Raw genomic sequence first — 27,503 nt, forward strand, 5'->3', positions numbered from 1 at the left:
GTTTAGCCTCCTGGTAACATTTCAATTCAATATCTGGAATAAAATCCTGCATATTACATTGTTTTATGTAAGGAAAAAAAACACTTAAATTTTCAACGTCGTTTTTCTCCAACTGCATGTATCAGATTTACGCCCTTATTGCATCAAACTCCTCAATTGATATGAGGCCAAGAATTCATAATCATCTGCAACCAACCTTACATCTGTAAGATTCTGGTTGCATACCCCAGCCAGGGGCTCGATAGCTATTTTTTTTTTTTTAAATAAATAATTATATTACTTTTTGCAGTAAACCTAAATAACCTACAACGAAACTGATGCGAAAATATTGCATTGCCATCAAGTTTACTTATGTGTACAAAACTTCAGAGTTCTGGTCAGAATGGAAGTGTGTGAATTTTAAGATGTAAAATTTGACTTTTAAGAAAGGAATAGAAAAGTAAACTAATAAAAGCATTGTAAAGACTAAGCTGAATAAAAGAACTCTGTCAGCTTTGATATCAACTGAAACTTTTCCTCGGGACCCAACACTGGATCGCGATCCATAGGCTGAGAAATTATTGTGTATTTTACTCGTAGCGCTATTGCTCTTATTTATTCTGTATTATTTACTTTATACCTTTGAAATGCACTTTAAACTTATATAATAATGTATTTAAGAGCACAAGCAAATGATTTAAGGTTGGTGTAAAGGGACAACCTTTGCCGATAGATGTCACTAGAGTCTTCGTATCCATCTTATGTAGTTTTTACCTTTCACGAAAATTAACGATTTCTCTCACAAGTTTCAGCCTAGAGACTTCAATTGTTTTAGAGAAGGAACTTCATAACCTATAGAAGGCAACAATCCGTGCCGATTTTTTTATTTAAAATTTTCTTCATTGTTGAAACAGTTATATTGTTTAACCCTTTCACTGGGGAAGGCGACGGAAAAAAAATTCCCTAACCTGCGAATGTCGATTATAGTCGACGTGTTAAAATTTGTCTGTATCTTGGTTTTGTCGACTGTAGTCGCCAAAGGTTTTCTGTGTGATTTCTATTGTTTATCGAAAACAATAGAACACACAAAAAAAAATGAACGGCACAACTTTGGCGACTACTCTCGACAAAGCCAAGATAGGGACAAACAAATTTTAACACGTCGACTATAGTCGACATTCGCATGTTAAGGAAATTTTGTTTCTGTCGACAAAAGTCGACTTCCTCTGTCAAAGGGTTAAAGTTTGGATATACATTTCAACAATCAAGCCATTTCAACAATGAAGAAAATTTTAAATAAAAAATAGGCACGGGATGTTGCTTTCGATAGGTTATGAAGCTCCTTCTTTAAAAATTTGAAGTTTCTTAGTTTTGAAATTTGTAAGAGAAATCGTGAATTTTTCGTGAAAGGTAAAAAATACATAAGAGAGATACAAAGACTGTAGTGATATCTATCGGCAAAACATGTCCCTTTAAACCAACCTTAAGTGTTCTTTTTCTCCAACGTTTGAAAATTGATAGATCTGTGTATATTGGAGACACTGTGCGAAAGCACGAAATCCTTTATCTTAATTACAGCTAATCGATCTCTTCTGGGAGCAATCAATCTAAATAATTACACTTCTACGTTACGCTCCTTTTTTCTAAAGCTATTTCATCATTCTGGCATTGATAGTTTTCTTCCCCATTTAGTGGACAAATTCTCATCATTTACCTAAAGAAACTTTACAAACACGTTACTTTCAATATATACTTCTAAGGCTTTCAATGTAAAGTTTTACGCTGATTTAATGTTGGTATTACTAATATTATCATTTTCGCGAAAGCATTATCCCCAACAGCCCAATAATAACAGCAAACAGGATCTTGAGATTAATTATATGTAAGAAGGTGTGCACTTTCTTAACAGTTTACATTACCCTATAACTAGTGAGTAAATGTCAGAGATAAATCTGGTATTTTCTGTAAAGTCATAATTGCTCTCCAAAATTACTGATCGGAGATTAGCAAAGTTTTAATGATACTATTAACAGTAGTAATGGGGCGACTTGGCCTCACTTTTTGGCCCCTGGGTCCCTGCCTCAGGACCCATGGTCCCTGGCCCAGGGTCAATGACCTAGGGGTACCATGGCCCACCCCCTAAAATTTGGCAGGGGTACATAGGACCACCCCCAGGACCCATGGTCCCTGGCCCGTGTCAATGACCTAGGGGTACTTAGGACCACCCCTCTAGATTTTGGCAGGGGTACATAGGACCCCCCCCTTAAATTTTGGAAATTGCCAAATCTAAAAATTGGGTGTGGTAGCCTAGGACCACAGTATGTACCTCTATCAGTATTGGGTGTCTATGTCGTTCCCTTTTATGAGTAAAAAATTGCCAAAAATTCAAATTTCGGAGGTTTTTGACCTAATTTATCCCCTTGGATGAGGTATTATTACCCTATATGGTTATATGGGCGTATACAGGGATTCATTCCCTTTTATAAGACATGGGTATATTAATGCACCCCTTGAAATTTTTGGGAGGGGTACTTTGGCCCACCCCTTCAATTTTGGAAATTGCCCAATTTAAACATTGGGTATTATAGTACAGGACCCTAATATGTATTATGATAAATTTGGGTGGTCCACCTCGTTCCCTTCTAGGGGTACAAAATTGCCAAAATATAAACGTAAGCAATACGTAGTACCACGTGTTTGGTTTTTGGTCGATTTTATCCCCTTTGATGAGGTTATTATCCTATATATATAGTTATATGGTCATGTATAGGGGTCCATTACCTTTCATAAGATATGGGTATATTTGTGTACTCCTTTAAAAATTTGGGAGGGGTACTTTTGGCCCACCCCTTAAATTTTGGAAATTGCTCATTTTATATATTTGGTATTATAGTACGGGACCCTAACATGTATTATAATAAATTTGGGTGGTCCACTTCGTTCCCTTTTAGGGGTACAAAATTGCCAAATTTTAGTACAACCACGTGTTTGGTTTTTGGTTATTTTATTCCCTTGGATGAGGTCCTATTACCTTATATGGGTGTATACAGGTGTTTATTTCCTATTGTAAGACGTAGGTACATTTGTGCACCCCGGCAGGAGTGCCTTGGCCCACCCCTTAAATTTTGGAAATTGCCCAATTTAAACATTTGGTATAATAGTATAGAACCCTAATATAGATCACTATAAATTTCGGTGGTCTATCTCGTTCCCTTTTAGGGGTACAAAATTGCCAAAATATAAACGTAAGCATTACGTTGTACCACGTGTTTGGTTTTTTTGACCTAATTCATTTCCTTGGATGAGATCCTATTACCTTATATGGTTATATGACCATGTATAGGAGTCCATTCCCTATTATGAAACATAAGTACATATGTGCACCCCCGGGAATGGTACCTTGGCCCGCCCCTTAAGTTTTTAGAAATTGCCAAATTTAAACATTTGGTATCATAGTACTGGACCCTAATATATATTACTACAAAATTTGGGTGGTCCACCTCGTTCCCTTTTAGGGTGCATTTTGTTCCGCTTTAGGAGTGAACCTTGCAATCGTCCCGAGTTTGATTCTTGGAAATGATGAATTTAACGTCCCCGCGAAAACGGTGAGAGATGATAGGACGAAACATGAACTTACTTGACTGAGGATTGAAGCAGTGACCTCATACAGTAGAGAGACAAGCACTGAGCCATCGTACACGTGTGTTGATTACTATGCAATGGTCCCGAGTTTGATTCTTGGTGCTAGTGTTAGAAAAATTTAACGTCCCACTTGAAACGATGATGAGAAATGAGAAAACATCATAAACTTACTTGCTTGCGGATTGAAGCAGAGATCTCACACATCAGAAATAAGAGCTGAGTCACCATACTCGATTGAGAAGTTGAGTTTGTTGATTACTATGTCATGGTCCCGAGTTCGATTTTTTGTGTTAGTTTTAAGAAATGTTGAGTTTAACGTCCCCTTGAAACGATGATGAAAAAATGATAGGAGGAAACATGAACTTACTTCGTTGTGGATTGAAGCGCTGAGCCGCCGTACTCCATTCAGTGCGAACAGTTTCGCGTATGAAAAGAAGACGAGCAGATTATGTTACATTACACATTTCAGTGCGAGCAGTTTATACTAGGTTTATGTTTCATATAGAAAGATAGAAGATCTGCGTTGTCATCTTTTTTACTTCGTGTGCAACTTTGACCTTGAAGAAAACCTTGTTGACTCAGTGCAAAGCATTGACGTATACACATAATCTTATTGTTTAGTTGGCTGTATTTAGAGATGAATCAGACATGTAAGGTTGCTGGTTCGAATCTAGTTGTGTTCGCTGTAACTCAGGGTCTGAGCGATACTTACCGAAATTTTTCCAGTGTTGCCAACACTATCAGAATGAATCGATTCATTTAGTCGGAGCAGTTTCGTGACGAAAACTGATTTTTGTTTTGCACACAAAAAATTTTCTGAAACAGAATTTTGTTTGTACATAAAATTTTTTTTCTGAAACAGAATTTTGTTTGTACATAAAAATTTTTCTGAAACAGTTTTTGTTTTGTACACACAAAAAAATTTCTGAAACAGAATTTTGTTTTCGTACACAAAAAATTTTTCTGAAAACATTTTTTTTTTCGTACACAAAAATTTTCTGAATCAGTTTTTTTTTCGTACACTAAAAATTTTTTGAAACAAAAATTTAGTTTGATTTTTTTTCGTAAAACATTGATTTATTTTATCGGTAAACTGATTCAGAAAAAAGAAATTGAAATCGCAGTACAGGAAAAAGAATTTGATTTTAGGATGTGAAATAAAAATACAGAATCATGTTTTTGTACATTTATTTTAGCATGTGAAATAGAATACAGAATTTCTTTTTTCTTCAAAGGAAGACGTGTCCGTGACGGGTACAAATTCTGTAAAGAGAAAATAAAACATATGAATATACATGGTAATATTTATTTTGTTTCCTGTGAAAGAAGAAAAACAGATTATTAACATCGAACTAACTGATCAAGAGAGAGTGAGGTGAGAAAAGAAACGCAAATGTGACGTACCTGAATTCCTTTTTTTTTTTCTCCACGGGTTTCTGCAAGGTGATGTCATCTGAGTTTTGTTTTTCCGCTGTGGCCTCGTTGAAGCATGTCCCGTGTTGCGTTGATTCTTTGCCCCGTCTTTGGGAGGTGATGTTGGTGGGATTAGGGAAAAATATGGCTGTTATTCTGTTCTGGCTTTTTTATACCCATAGGGCAATGTCTCGTATGTGTCTGGTATTAATCGGCGTTTTTTATAGTTGAAACTGTACTTCTTTTCTTCAGGTTTTGTGACAAGATGATGATCGTGGGTTCTGTAAATTTTGTGCGGCGTGCTAATGGAGATTTTTTCATTCGATTGATTTATGATCATTTGCTCCAGACTGTTAAAATTTAGCTTTTGACTTGCAGTATAATTGAGTGTGAATCCACGAATTTTGCATACATAACTGGTTGATTTCGTGTCGGGGTTGTAGATTTCCAAGGCGTACTGTTTTGGGCCACCAGACACGAATTTTTTAATGTATGCTTTTGGTCCAATTGATTCCAGTTCATTTGACATTGAACCAAGAAATACTTCTGGTTCTATTGTGGGCTGTGATGGTCGCTGCGTGAATATTACGGAATCTGTATCGAAATATAGTACTCTTTCTTGCAGCAGTTCTAAATATTTGTAGAGTTCCAGACGAGCTTGACACGTTGTAAATGCTCCAAGGACAACATTAGCATTGTGATTTTGTACTGGAACATCATCTTCATACTGCCAATAAAGGTATAACATCGAATCGTTAACAGGTAAAATTTGGTTGACTTTTATATCTGGAGCAGTTAATTTCTGATACAGTTCTTTGGGGTCGTTAATGATGGTCGTTTGGCTGAAATTGTCTCTTATAGCGAGTCGTCCCCAGAAGGCATTCAAACAGTTTTGCAAGACTACGACGTGCTGAATTTGTCATTATATTTGCTGCATCTAAAGTTATGCCTTCCCGTTGTTGTACCACTTGAATATACTGCTGCTTTTCTTCTTCGGTGACGCAATTGGCAGGCCATCCAGAAGCTTCCAGCTTAGATTTCAAAAATGTGTTAATGTATTCGCTGAATAATCCGCCAGTCTTGGTTTCTGGATCATATACGGTGATGTCGTAATCCCAAATTTCGTAAATTTCAATGACTTGATACCCAAGTTCAATGGCTTTTTGAATTTCATAGGACACCCATGTTCCTGTTAGGCTTCGTTCACTGTCCGAATGTGTACATTCAGAATCTTGATTTAATGCTGTGGCACAGGCAGCACAAAGTGGAAACAACAACTTCTTATTTGAACGAAATGGCAGCACTGGATGAAACACATTTCTGCTAGGCAAGATCTTCAACTTGACCAATCCGTTGACAGTTTGAATGTCGGGCATTTCTGGATCTCCCTGTAGATATATTCGTGGATGCCCTATTGGATACCGTCCACATTTATTCACATAAGGATACAGGGAGACGATATCCAAGAATTTTATTTCTTCGCCTTCATTTTCATTTGCGACGTGGTACAATTTAATGGCATTAACACGGCCACCATAGAAGCTGTCTCTTGGATTTAATGGTGTCTTATTAGTATAAGGATGTGTGCTTAAAGAAGAGGCCAATGCTGGATTGGATTTTAACACTTGACGAAATTCACATTCCCACATTTCATGTACTTTATATCCCATGGATCGTAATAACTTCATTTTACGCTGTGTTCTCTCGTAGCGATAGTTCATTGTTTCTTCGGAGTTCTCATAAATGGGTTGATCACGGCCTGTAGGGACACATAGAGGACAGCCGTGGAATCTGCACCCTTCAAATTCATACACGTGTTTCTCTTTAGTGTCAGGATCTTGGTAGTAACCGTCCAGATGAAAACCAGCAACATAAACTTCTTTTCCTCTCGCAGCATGTTGAATTGAATGACCCTCTTTTTCCTCCATGTAGGCAAGCCACTGCAAAGCAATCCGTGACTGATTGTTTCTGTGACGGTATCCACGTGCAGGGAGAATGCTAATAGTATTAGGTTTTAAGAAATTTCGTCGAAATACTAAATTGCACGCACTCGCCAAAGTGATAGCCTCCAGGAAAGGATTGACGTGAGTTTCTTGTTCAAAAGTGGTCATGAAAGATATACAAGCCAATCGAAGTACGTTGACGTCCTGGATACAATAGTTCACCAATTCTTTTTGGAAAATAAACGTATCGTTCTGGTGTTCGTTATACCATGTCATGAATTTTTCTCGTTCATCCACTTTCATTTCATCTGCACCATAATAATGGATGTCCGGTAATTTTCCCACATACGTTTGATTTGCAGCAGTATTAAAAAAGTGTGGAAAATATCCTTTGGTCGCTGGTAAATGAAATGCCTTGGATAATTTACTTAAAGCCATTGGCATGAAATTTAAGGAGTCAATAAACGATAAGTGATTCACTTTCATGCTTAAAATTTTTGCTCCGTTCAAGATCAAAGTAGGTTTCAATTCATGTTCTTCCACTAAAGATTTAAGAATAAAATGACCATCATATCCCTTACAGTTATGTGCCAAAGATACAATAAGTTTGATGTTGGGTCGTGGTTGACGTAAATACGCAAGAAAGGCATTGATCGGATCATCTTGAAAAATATGTTCTTGCTGTCCACAAACTTCACACGGATGATGTATATCCTCATCTTGAACACAGTTGTAACATACTTGTTGGGCCACCAGTAAATTGGGCTTATGAATGAACGTGTCTTCATCGAAGAAAGTATCCTGTGTGGCTTCGATATCATAGAAGACAATCATAGCTTTCTTGGCATGTAACACTGATGGAACTCCAGGCTTTAATTGAGTCGTATCAGGCTTCATGTAGCATTGGTGGGTAGACGTAACATGTTTATGGCACACATTACAAAAATAATCAGTACAATCATGTTTTCTTTCCCCTGTATGGACAAACGAATAAATGCGTAGACATTTGGCACACTGTTTCACCATCTTGCATATTGGTTGGCCTTTATGATATGGTACAGTTAGATGATTTGTATAGCATGTTTCACCATAAAATTCACGATTGCATTCTAGGCACTGCTTCTCCGTATTGGTCTTACTGCATGGCGGTTTCTGCAAACATTTCTCACACATGGCCGAACAGTTCTTGACGTGTCTATTTCTGTTATTATATTTTTTGTGGCATGCAGCACAATAGTAGTTGGTAGAAAAAACAGACGTTAATGACGTGATGATGTCATAATGAGAATTGATGCACATTAAATTGATTGGAATTTTGTCTTCGCCACCAGGCCCTTCATACAGAATATCTTCTCCGGAAAAGCTAGTGTATACGGTAAGTTTATAATTTGTCAAGTAGCGTTGCAATTGTCGTAATTCTTCCACGGATCCCCCATGCTCTAAATTCACTGATGATCTGGACAAAAGTTCATGTACGGCTGGAATAACAACACACTTTCTCTGGTTGTGATATTGTCTGTACAGTTTCTTATTTGTATCCTTATATTTCTTTAGGCCAATAGCAATCACAATCGCATACGCTAAACATTTCTTGTCGGTGTTTTTTACACGTAAAATGCCTTTCTTGCACTTTAATAATTCGTCGTTTGATAAAAGACCTCGACGCACCAATCCAAATCCACGGGGCACATCCACATGATGAAAATGGACAATGAACGGTTCGTTCATGAGAAAACTATCGTTACTTTGAAGGATGCGATCAAAGGATGCCCATAAAGTCTCCAGTGTCAAATTACTTGCATGCCGGAAAGATAGATAAAATGGCTTGTTCTTCTCATCGTGGGATAAAATCGATAATCCAACCATCGATGATTCGTCGACGTTTTCCAATAAATAATCCAACATCTGTTGAAAGGAGGCCTGAACCCACTCCACAATATCGGTGCCACTGGTCGGAGCATTAATTTGAATTTCCAGCATTCGTCCTTCAAGATTAAAACGCCGATAATGTCTATTGATTTCTCGCACGACAGTAAAGCCAGAAGTAGCCATATTCAAATAGGGAAAAAAGGTAAGGTAAGCAAAAAAAGGAATAGGCAAAGAAAAACAAATATCTAAAACGAAAAGAGAAAAAAAGCACGAATTAAAATTGAATTCAGAGATCACTACGTTATCAAAATGACTACACGATCAATCCTAAAAGAATGATCATATCTCAAATAGTTCTACTACTGAAACGTTTTATTGTCGTCAAACCCGGACCAACATCAACATGTAAATGACCTAAGTTTCTGTAGTGATAAAAAAGAATGAATGAAATTGTTTTTCTAACTGTGCTGAAAGAATCATTGTAGTAAGCATTTTTTCCTCTGACACTGAACTTTAAAACGTATGACGAACATGAAACGAAAACAAAATCTCATGCGCTTGCTTTTCTCGAGCTAAGGCAAGAAAGACTCGAATTCGTTTCTCGGCGGGAGATCAGATCCCACATTAAACTGTAGGTCCACGTCTCACGTTGTAGGGAACAAATTCGTGCGTAGTTTCTTTGTTTACTTTCAGAAACTGAGCTAAGTGGTTAGCGTTACGCACCTCTGGCCCGGGTTCAACACCCAGTATGCGATCAGATTCAACATTAAGCTGTATTCCTAGCCCCACTACTGAAGGGACGCTAAAACCAAAATCAACAAATTTCTCGTGCTTACTTCTAATGTGTGGGATGTGGCCCGGGTTCAACACCCAGTATGCGCTCAGATTCAACATTAAGCTGTATTCCTAGCACCCCACTACTGAAGGGACGCTAAACCAAAATCAACAAATTTCTTGTGCTTACTTCTAATGTGTGGGATTCCTAATTCGATCCCCGGTCAAGTTATTCTTCCATTTGCTAAATATTTCGTGTTAAAATAAAACAATGATAACAATGTTATCCTCATGCAAAAAAACACTCCATTGATGTTAAGAAAACGCAGTCGATACTTACCTCAAATTCAAGGAACGGAGTAAAGTCACGCTGTCACTAGAGGTACACCTACGTTCATTCAAGATCTTCGTGGAAGTAGGATTTGAAAATGAAATTAAGAAATTTATTTAGGTCTAAAACGTGTTCAACTATAAAGTGACATCACTATCAGCCAATCAGAAACGAGGAAAATGAATCAATGACATCACGGAGAACCAATGAAAACACAGCTTTCATCATGAGCCGAAACGTGATGTAAGAAGCAATCTGATTGGTTGTGACATTATTCACCTTTTTTCTCCTTACACATCAATCGTTACGACATCTAGTATCGCAATTTTGATAATGACATCATACCGTTGACTCGTTAGTTTCTTACGACATTCAAATTAACACATCTAAAATGTGATTCATTTTCCTTAAACTTGATTGAAAAAATGTAACACTCATCGATATGTTACGAAACTGTCTTTGACATAAATGTAAAGTTGAGCTTTAAAAGTCCGTCAGCTGAGAAAAAATGCTGATGTAGTAAAAGCAGATTCTGCAATTTCACAATAACAAGCTTCTATGCGTAACAACAAGCAGAAATGTGTAGTAATGTAACATAATCTGTTCATGTTCTTTTCATACGCAAAACTGCTCGCACTGAATGGAGTACGGTGGCTCAGCTTTTTTTTTTCTGATGTGTGAGTTCTCTGCTTCAATCCGCAAGCAAGTAAGTTTATGATGTTTTCTCATTTCTCATCATCGTTTCAAGTGGGACGTTAAATTTTTCTAACACTAGCACCAAGAATCAAACTCGGGACCATTGCATAGTAATCAACACACGTGTACGATGGCTCAGTGCTTGTCTCTCTACTGTATGAGGTCACTGCTTCAATCCTCAGTCAAGTAAGTTCATGTTTCGTCCTATCATCTCTCACCGTTTTCGCGGGGACGTTAAATTCAACATTTCCAAGAATCAAACTCGGGACGATTGCAAGGTTCACTCCTAAAGCGGAACAAAATGCACCCTAAAAGGGAACGAGGTGGACCACCCAAATTTTGTAGTAATATATATTAGGGTCCAGTACTATGATACCAAATGTTTAAATTTGGCAATTTCTAAAAACTTAAGGGGCGGGCCAAGGTACCATTCCCGGGGGTGCACATATGTACTTATGTTTCATAATAGGGAATGGACTCCTATACATGGTCATATAACCATATAAGGTAATAGGATCTCATCCAAGGAAATGAATTAGGTCAAAAAAACCAAACACGTGGTACAACGTAATGCTTACGTTTATATTTTGGCAATTTTGTACCCCTAAAAGGGAACGAGATAGACCACCGAAATTTATAGTGATCTATATTAGGGTTCTATACTATTATACCAAATGTTTAAATTGGGCAATTTCCAAAATTTAAGGGGTGGGCCAAGGCACTCCTGCCGGGGTGCACAAATGTACCTACGTCTTACAATAGGAAATAAACACCTGTATACACCCATATAAGGTAATAGGACCTCATCCAAGGGAATAAAATAACCAAAAACCAAACACGTGGTTGTACTAAAATTTGGCAATTTTGTACCCCTAAAAGGGAACGAAGTGGACCACCCAAATTTATTATAATACATGTTAGGGTCCCGTACTATAATACCAAATATATAAAATGAGCAATTTCCAAAATTTAAGGGGTGGGCCAAAAGTACCCCTCCCAAATTTTTAAAGGAGTGCACAAATATACCCATATCTTATGAAAGGTAATGGACCCCTATACATGACCATATAACTATATATATAGGATAATAACCTCATCAAAGGGGATAAAATCGACCAAAAACCAAACACGTGGTACTACGTATTGCTTACGTTTATATTTTGGCAATTTTGTACCCCTAGAAGGGAACGAGGTGGACCACCCAAATTTATCATAATACATATTAGGGTCCTGTACTATAATACCCAATGTTTAAATTGGGCAATTTCCAAAATTGAAGGGGTGGGCCAAAGTACCCCTCCCAAAAATTTCAAGGGGTGCATTAATATACCCATGTCTTATAAAAGGGAATGAATCCCTGTATACGCCCATATAACCATATAGGGTAATAATACCTCATCCAAGGGGATAAATTAGGTCAAAAACCTCCGAAATTTGAATTTTTGGCAATTTTTTACTCATAAAAGGGAACGACATAGACACCCAATACTGATAGAGGTACATACTGTGGTCCTAGGCTACCACACCCAATTTTTAGATTTGGCAATTTCCAAAATTTAAGGGGGGGTCCTATGTACCCCTGCCAAAATCTAGAGGGGTGGTCCTAAGTACCCCTAGGTCATTGACACGGGCCAGGGACCATGGGTCCTGGGGGTGGTCCTATGTACCCCTGCCAAATTTTAGGGGGTGGGCCATGGTACCCCTAGGTCATTGACCCTGGGCCAGGGACCATGGGTCCTGAGGCAGGGACCCAGGGGCCAAAAAGTGAGGCCAAGTCGACCCATTACTACTTTAACGTCTTATATTTTATGAAGATTTTACGAAGGTAAACATGTAATAACTGAGGTAGGGTTCCATGTTAAATATAAAGCCTTTACAAATAAATACAATGGCACAGAAATCCACCTCAATACTGTTAACATTGTAGAATACAAATTCTGTGTTTTATAGAAGATAGCGGCAAGCATTCCGAACCACCGCAATGAAACACTTTGCAAGGGATAACTTTTCCTTATTTAAGTGAGAATCTGAAATTACATAATCATTTCTACTAATCTTACGCAATAGTAATTAAGACAGAATTGAAAAACAAGAGTTTTCCCGCAACTATGGTCTAGCAACTTTGAAAAACCTACGTTTGCCTCTTTAACTCCACGTAAATACAATACCAGATACTCTACGGAACAAATGAATTCACTCATCTGACGGGCAATACTGTATTTTGTTTCACTGTTTTGATATATCTCAGATTTTTCGTTTCTGCTTTCAACTTCAACTTTATCTTTTAATTTCTTTAGCGTAGCAACTATGACTGATGATTTTATATACACTGACTGGTTCTGAAAACGTAAGGACGAAGGACGAGATAAATATAGTAATATAAAATATTGTATAGTCGGTGGAAATAAATGAATATTTGACATTGTATTGCCGGAAGTCTCCTACAGGACTATATATAGCGTGACGTCAGGGTAACTGAAGCTCCGAATGGATTGTCCCCTAACGCAAAAGGTTTTAATGAAAGAGACGAAACAGTGTGTGTCAGTCAGAGAGCTGTTAAGATCCATTATGGTTACTCTATTCACAAGAACATGGTCCAGAGACATTTGGATGACTTCACATGGGAAAATATAATCGGGAAACTGGAGTGTAACGAGTGTTGCCTAGAACTTTGATCAGAGGTGGATCTATAAGGTAAAAACTAGGGGCGAGACAACCAGAACCCAGACTATGATAGGTGTATCATGAGTTTACTATAAACTTTCAAAAATATATAAATAATAGCTTAAATTATTTGTGTTACTCAAAAAAACTTGAGGAGTCTATGGCTCCTGACAGTTAGTTCTGCCACTGAGTTTGATATTGCCCACAGAATAGTTTCACGAGCATGGAAAGCGCTCCAAACCACAGGCAATGTAGTTCAAAGGAGAAGAGGTGGTTGACCACAGTCAATTACAGCAGCACACGACTCCTACACTATGCAACAGGCAAGAAGGGACCGATTTTAAACAATAGGTTTAATTACAAATACCTAACTTCACTCTCTACAGTAACAATTTGATTGCATGGGATCCTCTCTTTGCCCGATAGCCATTACGTCGTGTTTCGTTAACACCCGCACATAGGTGTAAAGAGAGGAACATCAGGACTGAACCGAAGAGTGGAGTCGTATTATTTTCTTAAATGAGAGCAGATGCAGTTGAATAGTGAATATGAACATATAACATCTCGCGAGAGGTGGAATCATGCAATGAACCCGTGAACATTGTCTAACATGATCGTTTTCGTGGTCCAGTTGCTCATATGGGGGAAGCATAATCTTGCATAGGGATACCTAAATTTTTGAACGTGGTACACTCACCAGTCAACGTTAATGTGACACTGTATTTCTTCCCCATGTGCATTTTTCACAGGTGTAGTCCGCCCCGATTTTATAGTTATGAATCATATGCGCGATCGCATCGAACGGCGCAGATGGCGGGGCTTTTGGAACAAGAGAATATTGTATCTTCGAATTAAATCCCACCCACATATGGGATAGTGTACGGAGTCATATTGCAGCACGTCCAAATGCATCAAGTACCATCCAACATTTATCAACAATGCTGGTGGAAGAATTGAATTCCACAGTACAACAACTCACTACCATCCATCTGAACAGCAGGGATGCACGTTGCAGATCATGCATCACTGTTCGTGGTAATTATACACCCTTCTAAGGATCATTTCACTCCTTCAGTAATACCAGGAGAGCATTGTGAGTCGCAGTGACTTTAGTGCAAGTTATTGTTTCCGTATAAAAGTGTAAGTTTTGATCTTCTAATCACGTTTTTCTCCCTGTTGTTTCCTCCATCATGCTATAGCACTACTTGGTATATGTCTGATTCAAGTTTCACCTATCTATGCCACTTGTGAGTGATACAGCATGCAAAACTTACATTCATCCTTAAGTTTTGCACGACTGTGTATAACGTGAGAGAGAGAGGAGTTTAGGCATTATGAGATAGGGACGAGGTTATGGAATAGTAGTATGACGCTATATTTGCCATTTTTGTGTGTTTGGCCTTTTTACCGTGACCGTCGAAATTATTTGTATGAAGATAGCGTATAATATAAATGGAGGCAGGTATAAAACACATGTTCAGTTTTCTATCAAAAACCGGCTCTGGAACTGACAGAAATTTTAAAAGGTATGTCTTCCTTTGTTTTATTTTAATAAATCGTATTTGATACCTCAGTATGTGTATGTCAAGTAATTAGGAGAGCAAAACATGTTGCTGTGACCAAAATTGAAATCCCTATACAATGCCAGTGTGGAAATACTCGTAACTGTCTTGTTATTTGGTGTGAAGTCTTAGAAGAAGTTGCTACCGGTAATTTTGATTACAAAATATTGAGAAGCTGGACATGACTTTCTTTCACGTACATCATATTATAATATCAACAACGACATGTATTTTCTGTTAAATTTTAATGATGTGGAACTTTAATCTAAATGTAAGATGTTGCGTTAATATTCAAAGCAATGGCATAATTCTTCACGTTCTTATGGAAACGCCTGTGCTATTCACGAAAATAAAAGACGATTAAGGAAAGTTGTTATGGACTATATCACTTTGCAGGAATTACATAATTCCTTCCCATACATTATGTTTCACCCCCAAGATTCCAATAACAAGATGTCGTGCCGTACCGGTAGCGTTGTCAACAATTGTCATTTTAGATTTTGCCACGGGAGAGGTAGATTTCCACCGACACAAGAGCTTCTCCGTGGCTAAGCGGTTAGCGTACGCGCCTTTGGCGTGGGAGACCCGGGTTCGATTCCCGGCGGGAGCTCATGTGGTTCGGATTCCACGTTAATCAGTAGGTCCACGTCTCATATAGCCTCGCTGCTGAACGAGACGTTAAACTCAAAATCAACTCAATCAACTCCACCGACACAAAAGTTTCACGGTTTTTGTTAATATATTAGTATACAATTGAAGGGCTCAGAAGTAAAAGGCGCTAAGTCCAAATTTTGAGGTTTTGAGTTATATACATGTATGTCAACGTCTCGAGGTCCTCTATAATATGCGCCTCTCATTGTTTTTGTTATTAAAAGTATTATTTAATAATATCTTACAAAAGTAACACACTTTGGTTGCACACAGTTTGTTGTCCATATGTGTTCCATTTCAAACCTGATTTCCCAAAAAGTTAGTTTTGTGACTTAGCGCCTTTTACTTTTGAGCCCTTCAATTTATTAAAAAGTATATGTTTCTCAAACTTAAGGAGTAAAATTGTCCCCATGCCCCTGATCCCAACTGACTAAGTTAATCTTTTGCGGCAATATTTTGTTTAAGTGTTCGAGTTGAGTTGTGCGTATAGAGTGTTCAATGGGTTAAGTAGGCTAATGGACAGTGTTCTGACAGATTGGGAAATACTCTAATCTCTGATTTTTTAAAATTATTCTAACGAACCTGTGATATAAATTCCATTTAATTCTTATGTATAATCTAGGTTGGAATGTTCACAAACAACAGAGTATAATGAAACTATTATTCCACTTCCTTCATCAATATCAGCGTTTTGTCTTTCTTCACATTTTCAGTAATTGTTTCCTCAGAATTTGCAGAATTTTAGTTCATTATACCTATCTTAGCCAGTGCCCCACCTGTTACTCATCTTAGATGCAGTTTTAAATTGTCAACAGCTTTTATTTTCCACAAAATATACTTAATTACTTGGTGATTTAAATTTCTTATTTATCAAGAAATAAAACAGTCTTCAGCATCAATATATGATTCTGAACTCAATAATAAAAAATGACTCAACATTTTTGGATATGAGTGGTATGCGAATCAATTGAAAATTGCGTCTCAATATGTGGATGCGTCAAGTCATTCCCGTCACGTCACTTCACATGCACTATACATGTCTCAATTTGCGTCTAGCCTTAGTCCGTTGAAGCTAGGGATGAGTGTAACTGGATTAATTGTCCACGAATAGATATTGCTAGTAGCATAGCTTTTAGCTAACTGATGAATGGTAAGCTCATCTGCTCTCAGATGGCCGCAATTTTTCTGGATTTCTGTGTCTACAACTTCATATTTCAAGTAGATACGCAATTACCTGATAGCACTGGTCAACAAAGACAAATCTGTCTCCGGAGACCAAGCGAGCAAACAAACAAACCAACAAACAAAAAGCGTATTAACCATTAAGCTGTACAGAAATATACAGAACAAGAATATTACATTATTTCTCTATTTTGCTCTAAAAGTACAGTACACAAATACGAAAACATACAGAAAAAACGTTGGAATGACCAGTCAGTCAGGATGCAACATTTACTAGTGATTTTCCCTTCATGAGTCCAAACTAAAACATGAATGCACATATACCTGCGAGAAACATCAACAGCGCATTTGAGGCAAGAGTGATGAATAAACTCGTCATATGCCACTGGTTTGTAAACTTTCTTACCGGCGAGAATTGAAAAATGGTTTCCGAAACTACCGATCAGCATTATAATCTGATTAACTTTTCAAAACTACCTTAGAAGTGAACCCTCGGAAAAATATTCATCCAACTATATTTAACTGTACACCATACTGCTGTCATTCGACGGATCCAAGTAATTGCTAAAGTGAAAAATTGGACTAATGGATTCCGCATGAATTGATACCGACCTACAGGGATCTTCGTCTTGAGATGTGCAGTTGCCCGAGTGTATGATATAACGGGAAGAGTTTTCTTAACCGGATTGTAACTACTAACGAAAAATGGTTCTGGCACGACAATCGTAAACGGTGAGGCCAGTGGTGATCAGCTTCCAGGAGGGTTTGCAAAACCATCTCTCCACCCGCACAAGGTAAGGTTGCTGGTATGGTGGTCTATGGTGGGGTCATATCTTTCTCTGTCAAGTCAACACCATCATTGTGGATCGTTACAGTTAGTAATTCCATGAAATGTACTGGACACTTACTCGCAATGACCTAGCAATGATGTTCTCATATTGAATGACAATGAATGCTTGAATGTTGCTAAAAATAGTGTAAACTCTTCATGAGTTTAGTATGAAACTCTTCCTCATTTAGGGGCCGCGGTGGATCAGATGTAGACCGTTCATCTCTGGTGCATGGGGTCTTGGTTCAAACCCTGCTCCCGCCAAGTGAACTTTGTGGTGGACAAACACCACTGGGTGCGTGGGTTTCCTCGGGGTTCTCCCGTTTCCTCCCACTTTCTTCATTCCATTATTTCATTCACTGCTCATCATCAGCGTCTCCATTGGCATAACCGTGGGACGTAAAACTCAAAAATTTCATTTCATTTTCCTTCGTCATCTACTGTATTCTCGGGACATCTCTTCCACCAATGAGCACCTCTTCCGGCATCTCAATTACTTCTTGACAGGAAAGAACTTGGTGGTGCAACGAGCGGTTGAGGACTTCTCCCATCACGAGTTTTTCTCGCCATGCAATCCAATCGGTAGCTGAGCGATGACAAAATGTGTGACTGTAACCAGAGGATACTGGATTAACAAAGTATGTATGAAGGAGGATCAGAAGCTAAGGTTACAAAGCCAATATTTCTGGAGTTTCGTCTGTTGAAGAGAAATGAGGAGTGTGTAGTAATTTTAATACATTGAGTTGGCAACTGTGTGGAGTTGCAGCCACCAATCACCTACGGCGTTAGTTGTAGCTAAACACAAATGGCGACTCGTTTGAAGAACTGGTCTCGCAAAGAAGTCCGCTTAGTTAGTCGATTTCTGTGGGGGGTAACATGTAACAGCGCGTGAAATTCACCGACAGAAGATAGCGGTTTACGGAGAAACTGTAATGTCACGTCAGTACGTCGCAGAATGGTGTCGAAAATTTGCGGTAGGTAGAGAAAACGTCACCGACGAGGAGCGCAATGGTCGACCCACACGGCATCAAATTGGAATCGCGTGGACGAACTGATTCAGGAGAACAGGAGGATCACGTTGCGACATCTGATGGCAAAGGAGGTCGTCGTTTCGCTTCAGACAAGGAGGTGAAACACTTTGTGACAACGTGACTGAACACTCAAGGACAGGATTTTTAGCAGGGGAGAATCTTCAAACCCATCCCATGATGCGACAAGTGGCTCAACCGATATACAGATTATGTCGAAAAATAACACAATATATGTACAGGGTTTTCATAAAGTATGGACGGATTTAATTCGCTTATAATTTACATAAAAATGCTCATATTGAAATCAAATAAAGTGCAAACGGTAGCGGAAGCATTAAATTTTTACCTGTAATCTGCACCAGCTCAGTTCATTCACCGCCACACCTCCAACTGGGCGTCACTAGGAATCGACTTCTGTGGGCTGTTGATGATGCTTTCCCTTACCCTGCTCACTGTTGCAGGCGATGTTGGCGGCCTCCCACTTCGAGGACGGTCCAGGACGCTTCCTGTCTCCAAGAACTTAGCATGCCACTTTCGGATTGCACTCTCAGTCGGTGCCGGCTTTTTGAACCCTTTGGTGAACTTTCGACACACCAGAATTGGTGATTTTAGCTCTGCGTACCACAGAACACATTGCGCTTTCTCTTTCACCGACGCCATCTTTGATACGGTAACAGTGTTGCCAACTAAAAATTTAATCCTTCCGCTACCGTTTGCACTTTATTTGATTTCATTATGAGCATTTTTTATGAAAATTATAAGCAAATTAAATCCGTCCAGACTTTATGAAAACCCTGTACTATCTCTTAGCTGTATTGATTGTATGAAATAATATATATATACACGTTTCACTGAAGGCTTTCTGATTAGCCTACCCCTTGTAGCGTTCATCTTTTCGATCTTTGAAACTACACATGTCAGACGAACAACCGTATGTCAATCGCACCAACCTAATAATTTTACACGAACAAACTATTTGCTGAGCAAAACAATATATCGTCGCTGCGTCTCGAAGAACCGCTATGTGACATTTATGCCGTACAAATAAACCTGAAAGCTGTCAGGTAGCGTCTCTTATAATGCGACAAGTAAATATTCAATTGTTTCGCCACAACAATGAAGAAATAATAGATTGAAATCAAGTTCTCATCACGTACGTATTGATCCTGTATGTGCTTATAAAGGCGCAAAAGATAAACCGATATGTGGTACATAAACATAAAAATAGTAATATAATATTGTTGAAGCAAGCTAAAACAATGTCCAGTGCATAATATACGCAGAATCAATTTTATTATATTTTTCATGTTTTTCCGTGTATATTTGGCAAACTTTTAAGTTCAGTGTGTTTTGTGCTTCTCCTGAAAAGTTGTGGTTTTAACACATAGCGGTTTTTCGAGGCGCGGCGACGATATTCACATTTAAAAAAAAACTACATATCGTACGTGTGACAGTTTCGCCAAATAACAATCGTGCCTGATGAACCCAAAGTGTTAGTTGGCGAAACTGTAACACGTATGTAGTTTTTAAATGTGAATATATTGTTTTGTTCAGCAAATGGTTTGTTTGTGTTTAATTATATACAAAGCAAAGCTTCTACTTATGAAAATATTACTAATAGTTTTGTAACAAGCATGTTCCCACTTTATTATTTATAATTTATTATTATTAATGGTAGTGGTGATAGAAGTAATCATCACGTCTTACATATTCAAACAAAATTGTTCAGAATTATGAATTAGGACAGCCACTGACTAAACATCCAAATAAAGACACTCTTTATCTCAATGATTTATGTATATTCTGAAGCATTCTATTCTAATTTAATAGTTGAAGGGTATCTTCAGCCAACAAAGAACGAAAATTAAACTTTCAAATGGAATTTTCTTTTGCTGTTTTCAGATGTGCAAAATTTTTAATAGTTTATATCTAATTACCTTTAAGATGTGACATTTGTTAATCTAGATTGAAATACCACCACGAACTATGTAGAGACGAAAGCATTAGGTAGGATAATTACCTGAAAATTATTAAAAATCGTGACATATTTTTCTCCTTTAAAAGAACTTCTACTATGTAATTGTCTTTTTGATCTTCCTGTAGCTCAAGTGAAGAGAAATAGTGGAAATAAAAAATTAATAAAATAGTGAGAAGTCAAAAGGCATTAACTCTGGTAATGATTAAACCTACTGCTGCACGATAAATACTTCATCCTTTAAAAAAAAAACTCTCATCGATCATGTTTCAATGACACAAGAGACGATTTTTCACCTCCCTTAGTGAGTACGTGTCAAGTGTCAACACAAAATTAATTGACATGGATCTATTTCCCGTAGCATCCGCTTCTTACCGAACACTCGAAAGAAGTCAGGTGGGCAGATGCGCTAATGTTATATTCGCAAGGCGTCTTTTCCAGGTAAATCAGATTTCATACAATTAAAGGTGATCGTCAATTCTGCTGGATTTTTCTTTTTTCACATTCTTTTTTCAAACTATTATTAATTAAAACCAAATTTTACAATATTTATTAGCGTTTTAGTGTTTAATAGGAAACGAAGTCCAAAAGCTATATATATATATATATATATATATATATATATATATATATGGTGCATTCAGTGCATAAGGGAATCAAGTCCACTTTTGGTCATATTTAATCTTGAAGATCCCTATCTGAAGCTTCTTTCAGAGCTTAACAAATTCATATCGCGATATAGTAAATAATTTTTTATAACGTAAGAAAATAAGGTAATTTTTCCATGGACTTAACTGTACCATACAAATTTTATGCCTTTTGGCGTGGGGAATCCAAGTTCAATTTCCGACAAGAGCTCATGTGGTTCGGATTCCACGTTAAACTGTAGGTTCACGTGTCATATAACCTCGCTGCTTAATGGAACGCTAAACTCAAAATCAAATCTTATATCCCATTTTCCTGCAAATTTGGCAATTGGACTTCGTTGCCACATTTACTCATAGATGGCTCTTATTAAGCTGAGGAAAATGATATCCCTGAGAATAAATCCTGATGCGTAGTTTACGAGAAAATCCAGAAAACAACTTTTTTGTAAACCTAAAAATTGATATTATACGTTGGTTAGGTTAAACTGATCTTGAGGTACACATTAAAGCAATTCTTCAATACGACATTACCAAGATGATAGTGTTACTCTCCGGGAAATTGTTTAAATACTCATTATTGTTCTCATATTGAGCAATTTCATTATTGATGTCATCAGTTAGAATTAGGACGAAAGTTTTGAGCTGCGCAACAGTAGAAACAGTAAGCACAAGGAAGATCAAAGTACGAGATCACCAAGCAAAAGAGGGAAGGAATGTTGTTACTTCAGAATTAAAATAGAAGCAAACGATCATATCTAGAAGTTTCAATTTCGTCCGATAGATGACAGCTGCAGGAGGACATTTGCCGTCATCTAACAACGTGATGTGGAACTTCGAGCATTCTAACATACACAATTTATTTTTGAATTGTGGACAATGGGATATGAATAGCCACTGTTAAAGTCACTGTTACCCATGAATATCTTAACGGATCGACTCCATTAATAAGCTCGGCCAGATAACGGCTCTAGCTATTTATTGCAAAAAGAATCAGACATTAGCTTCTAGGGTTATCGTGCGGAATAACGGACTTGCAATCTTACATTAAAATCTTATAAAGGCCACGAGTATGATTCTAATAAATGCAAACAAGATGTAAAATACAGAATAGCTGTAAGTATTCAAACAAAAACTAAAGTTTCTAACCAGAAACATAGACATACAATTGAAGAAAAGGTTGCTGACATAATATGTATGGAAAGTGTTATATGGATGTGAGGCATGGACACTAGAAGAAGAGAAAAAATTGGAGAATTCAAGCCTTCGAAATGTACAAGGATGTTCAAAATTAGGTGGGTCGATAAGGTGTGAAACGAAAGAAAAGAGAATGGGAGAAAACAGAATAGAAAAATGGAGAATACTGAAGAGTATTTTAATAAACAACTGAACTTTTTGAGTTTTACGTCTCACGATTATGCCGGCTAGGCTAAAAGAGACGGTGATGATGAGAAATGAATGAAATGGTGGAAGTGAATGAAGTAGGAGGAAACGGGAGAACCTAGAGGGAACCCACGCACACGGTGTTTGTCCGCCACAAAGTTCACTTGGCGGGAGCAGGGTTTAAACCCGAGACCCCACGCACCAAAGGTGAACGCTCTACCACTAAGCCACTGCAGCCCGTATTTTAAAAAGAATGATTGATGATATTATGAGACATGGAGTTAACAATGGAGGGATTGGCGAAGGAAAAAATACTTGAAGATAGGTCGGGCGGGATTGAAGTATACGAATCAAATAATACAAGATGTGGAGAATACAAGTAAGTTTACTTATAAGGAAAGTCTGGCTCAGGAAAGGTAAGATGAAAAGCTTCGTCAAATCAATCGAAAGATTGCTGACAAGAGACAAGAAGATAGATAGAATTCTTTTCACAGCTAAAACGGCATGCTTCACACGACCTGACGTGATAGAAGCATACTCGTCCTTTATCTGTATTCATACAGTATTTAGAAAATTTTTGTCTATGAGACAATGAATAAGGGTTATGGAAAGGTATGTGCGATCAATTAAGGAAGCGTTCTTTGCTGAACCCAAGAACAAAACCACTAGATACACGCTGTATTCAAAGCGGAAATGGCGTGAAACCATCCATTTTTTTATTTTATTTTATTTTTTTTTTTTTACTAATCTCAAGAAATTAGGATCCTCAATTACGTACGAGTGATATGATCTGTAACACTCAACGACAGATGGAACCTAGCCCCGGAGACCAACTTGACCACGAGTATAGGAAGTAAATGAATCACTAACAACGTGTTGAATAGCACTGAAATCACTTCACTTTACTTAAAACCGTACAGAATTACAGGTACTTGGCAATTGAAAGAACCAAACAAAGATAAACTGTTTTAAAGACAATAAAGAAGAACACGGAACTTTTATATTTAATTTCTATTTGTAGAACTTTCAATTTCGTCCGATAGATGTCAACAGCTGGAGGATATTTGCTGGCATCTAACACCACAATATGGAACTTCTAGCATTCTACAATTATACATATTTTACCTCAATAATAAAAAGTGGAGTATGATTAGGCACGTTAAAATCACATTTTCCCGTGAAGATGTTAACGGATTAACTTTATTGCCAAGATAATAGCTCTTGTCAAAAGGAAAAGAACAGAATTAAAAAAAAATCTTTTCCGTTCGAGGGTTATCGTGTCGAGTAACGGATGTACTAACATTACAATTTTATAGTGTAATAACGCGCACGCTAATATACATGGTTGCTGGGTATGGTTAGTGGAGGACTTTCGGATCCACTACTGTACTTTATAATACAGGAAACATGTTTGTACCTGTCTGGTTATGTGAATGCACAGAATACGAGACACTGGTCTGCAGAAATTCTTCATCTGAGATTTAATGACGAAGAAAACATCATTAACATTATTGTGTACAGCATTTATGGAAGAATTGAGATAGTAGCAATGAACATGCAGCAAGCAGCATGCCCTTAATTGCATTGTAATGTGAACGGAGAAAATTTCCAGTATCTCTTATGACACGTGAATATAATACGAAGTCTTTATTGTAATAATAGGTATATATTGCGAAGGTGTTTTAGTTTTGAGTTACATTTTTACTGATCAACCTTGTATCTTATACTTACGAACAATATTACAAAGAGAAATTTGGGTATTTTTAAAAAGGAGTTTAGTTTACCAAAACTTCTTTATATATTTACTGTCTCTGTCTGCGTGTGTGTTTGTTCCTTTGGGAGACAAAAAAAAATCTAAAAAAACTATTTGATAAATCAGAATAATTTTTGACCCGGGTGTACAAAGTCAAAAGATAGGAATAGAATTTCTTGATGGAAATGATATTCAAAACAGAAGTTATACAAATTAACCATTTCTGCTTTTAACGGTAATAGATAGCGAGAAGCAGTTTATTGCAAGCTATTAGGAATCCCAATAACATTATATATATATATATATATATATATATATATATATATATATATATATATATATATATATATATATATATATATATATATCCCATCTCCACTCTAATCTCTCCACTACACTTCCAATTTCAATATTATTTGAGAAAATATCACATCATTAAAACAAACTCCTTCAGGTGGTTTCTCGCGCGTGGCACTGTTACTTGTTGAATTCTGTAATATTTTATAAAAGCAGTGAAAAAAGTTAGGACTGAACTGTCAAGCGCTTTTAAACTGTACTTCTACTCCTTATACATTCTCAGTGTTGAAATGACTCGTCAAGCTTTAGATAGAACAACGCCACCCGTAGTTTCTATTAATAGTTCATATCAGATTTGCACCGTGTATTCCAAGCAGTATTTGCGCCACTATTAGGTAAGTGTGTTCCTATTAGAAGAAATCAAGTGCCACTATTAGGTATGTGTGATCCTGTTAAAAGAAATCAAGCGCCAGTATTAGGTAAGTGTGTTCCTGTTAGAAGAAATCAAATGCCACTATTCGACATGTGTGTTCCTGTAAGGAGAAATTATTAGGTAAGTGTTTTTCTGTTAGAAGAAATCAAACGCCACTATTAGGTAAGTGTGTTCCTGTTAGAGGAAATCAAGCGCCACTATTAGGTAAGTGTGTTTCTATTAGAAGAAATCTAATGCCACTATTAGGTAAGTGTGTTCCTGTTAGAAGAAATCAAATGCCACTATTCGGCATGTGTGTTCCTGTAAGGAGAAATTATTAGGTAAGTGTTTTTCTGTTAGAAGAAATCAAACGCCACTATTAGGTAAGTGTGTTCCTGTTAGAGGAAATCAAGCGCCACTATTAGGTAAGTGTGTTTCTATTAGAAGAAATCTAACGCCACTATTAGGTGTGTTCCTGTTAGAAGAAACCAAACGCCACTATACGACATGTGTGTTCCTGTTAGAAGAAATCAAGCGCCACTATTAGGTGTGTTCATGACAAAAGAAATCAAACGCCACAATTTGGCATGTATGTTCATGAAATGAAATGAGATGAAATCTTTGAGTTTTACATCCCGCGATTATGCCGGTTAGGCTAAAGGAGACGGTGATGATGAGTAATGAATGAAATGGTTTAATGAAGAAAGTGGGAGGAAACGGGAGAACTCCGAGGAAACCCACGCACACGGTGTTTGTCCACCACAAAGTTCACTTGGCGGGGGCTGGGATAGAACCCGGGACCCCAAGCACCAGAGGTGAACGCTCTACCACTCAGCCACCGCGCCCCTAAGTTCCGTTTTGAGTTACACCACTTGGCACCCAAGCGGTCCATATGTAACAGCATTGTTGTAACAATAATATTTATCATTATACACAACAGCAGATGATCTGTATAGTAAAATCATATAATTTGCCAAATCACCTTCAAACAGAGCAAAAGGAAGGATTAACTAAAACTCGACCCTTTCTGTTTCTACATCTACATTACATGACACGAAGCCGTTGCTTAAATTATGATATGTTGTTTGTTGAAGATCAGGTTCTCCTTTCAGCAATGAGGCTGTGTGAGAATTGAACCTATTTCAATATTTTTCCAGCGGGTATCGAACTCGGAACCCCGCGTACAAATCTCACGTACGCTAGCCACTAGACCAGCAATGTGCGCTAGGGCTAAAGAAGAATCTAAACCACTGTTCTGGTTTGTATCAGAGATGAAACACTTCCACTGTGAATCAAAGTTTGAACTACATGCTCAGTGTGAAAGAAAAGGTATGAAATTAATGTATGAGCATCAACTAATACGAATATGCCATTCACTTTATGAATTGAATATGAATGAGGCAGGGAGAGGGATTTGGAGGGAAGCAAAAAATGTTGATCGCATCAGATAATGCGTTAACAGTTGCCGTCCTATATACATTTTGATCCAACTGAAAAAAAAAATCATGGTATACTTCCAACCTATGTGATTCAATAGCATCATTTCAGGTTTTTCCATGGTGGGTTAAGATTGTCCCAACATAAGGGCTTTATGGTACGTTAGTATACAATTTATTTAAAAAGTGTTACTTAAAGTCGAAGGGGGAGGGGGAATTGGCTCCGTCCCCTCCCTAAATGACACCTCTGGTTCGATTTCAGTGCTAAAACTGAAAGTAGATCAACAAATTATGATTTTGTAACAGAGACGGAACCTTTTCTTTGGACCATAATTGTTTACCGCAGGACTGGAACCAAAAGTGAAGTACGTTGCTACCACTCCGATTGCAGTAGAGGAAAAGTCTGAGATGTGACCTTTATCTTTTTGCAGAACTGAATCATATTAGAAAACCTGTCAATATCTATAACAGTTTTTACACTACGGAGATTATTATTTAAACCAGATCATTGCTAGACCTTCACCACTTCCAATTTGGATAGAGGGATAGATGTCGAAATGAAGTTATTCTTGGGGCGCTGAACCCGTATCAAAAGCTATTTCTCGCTATATATTAGTTTTTGTTCTATATAGATCAATACTGAATCCTCAAGTGGCATTGGATTTCTTCCATTTCTAGTTGTATTAGAGACATAAGGCTGGAGATAGTATCTATTACTGGGACGCTAAATCGATTTTAGAAAATTCTTCTCGCCATATATTACAGTTGTTGTTGTTAGTAGAAATAACACGGAATAGGAAAATAAACGGCTTTTATGACTTCAATGTTCAACGAAATAATACTATGTACCATCTTTCCCTTCCCATTATAACATGGAAAAGCTTTTAATTGCTGCCATGAACGTACGCAAGAAGTAGGTTCTAGGAATCTAAACCTCCTCCCCCCCCATGAAATCCCGACTTTTCTGTGACTTTAGTCTAATTTTAAGGATGATTTTCCAAGTTTTAATACAATTTTGCCTCGTTTTGAAGTTGGAC

At 37.5% G+C, this 27,503-nt stretch overlaps 1 protein-coding gene across 3 annotated transcripts in view; it reads right to left on the minus strand.

The window, feature by feature from the left end:
- The window catches only part of LOC145671096 (anoctamin-7-like), a 1,175,643-nt gene that overhangs the window by 312,368 nt on the left and 835,772 nt on the right, over positions 1–27,503 (minus strand). The window lies entirely within an intron of this gene.

Source organism: Thermobia domestica, chromosome 15 (assembly GCF_964235325.1).
Source record: "Thermobia domestica chromosome 15, izTheDome1.hap1.1, whole genome shotgun sequence".
Lineage (NCBI taxonomy): Eukaryota > Metazoa > Arthropoda > Insecta > Zygentoma > Lepismatidae > Thermobia > Thermobia domestica.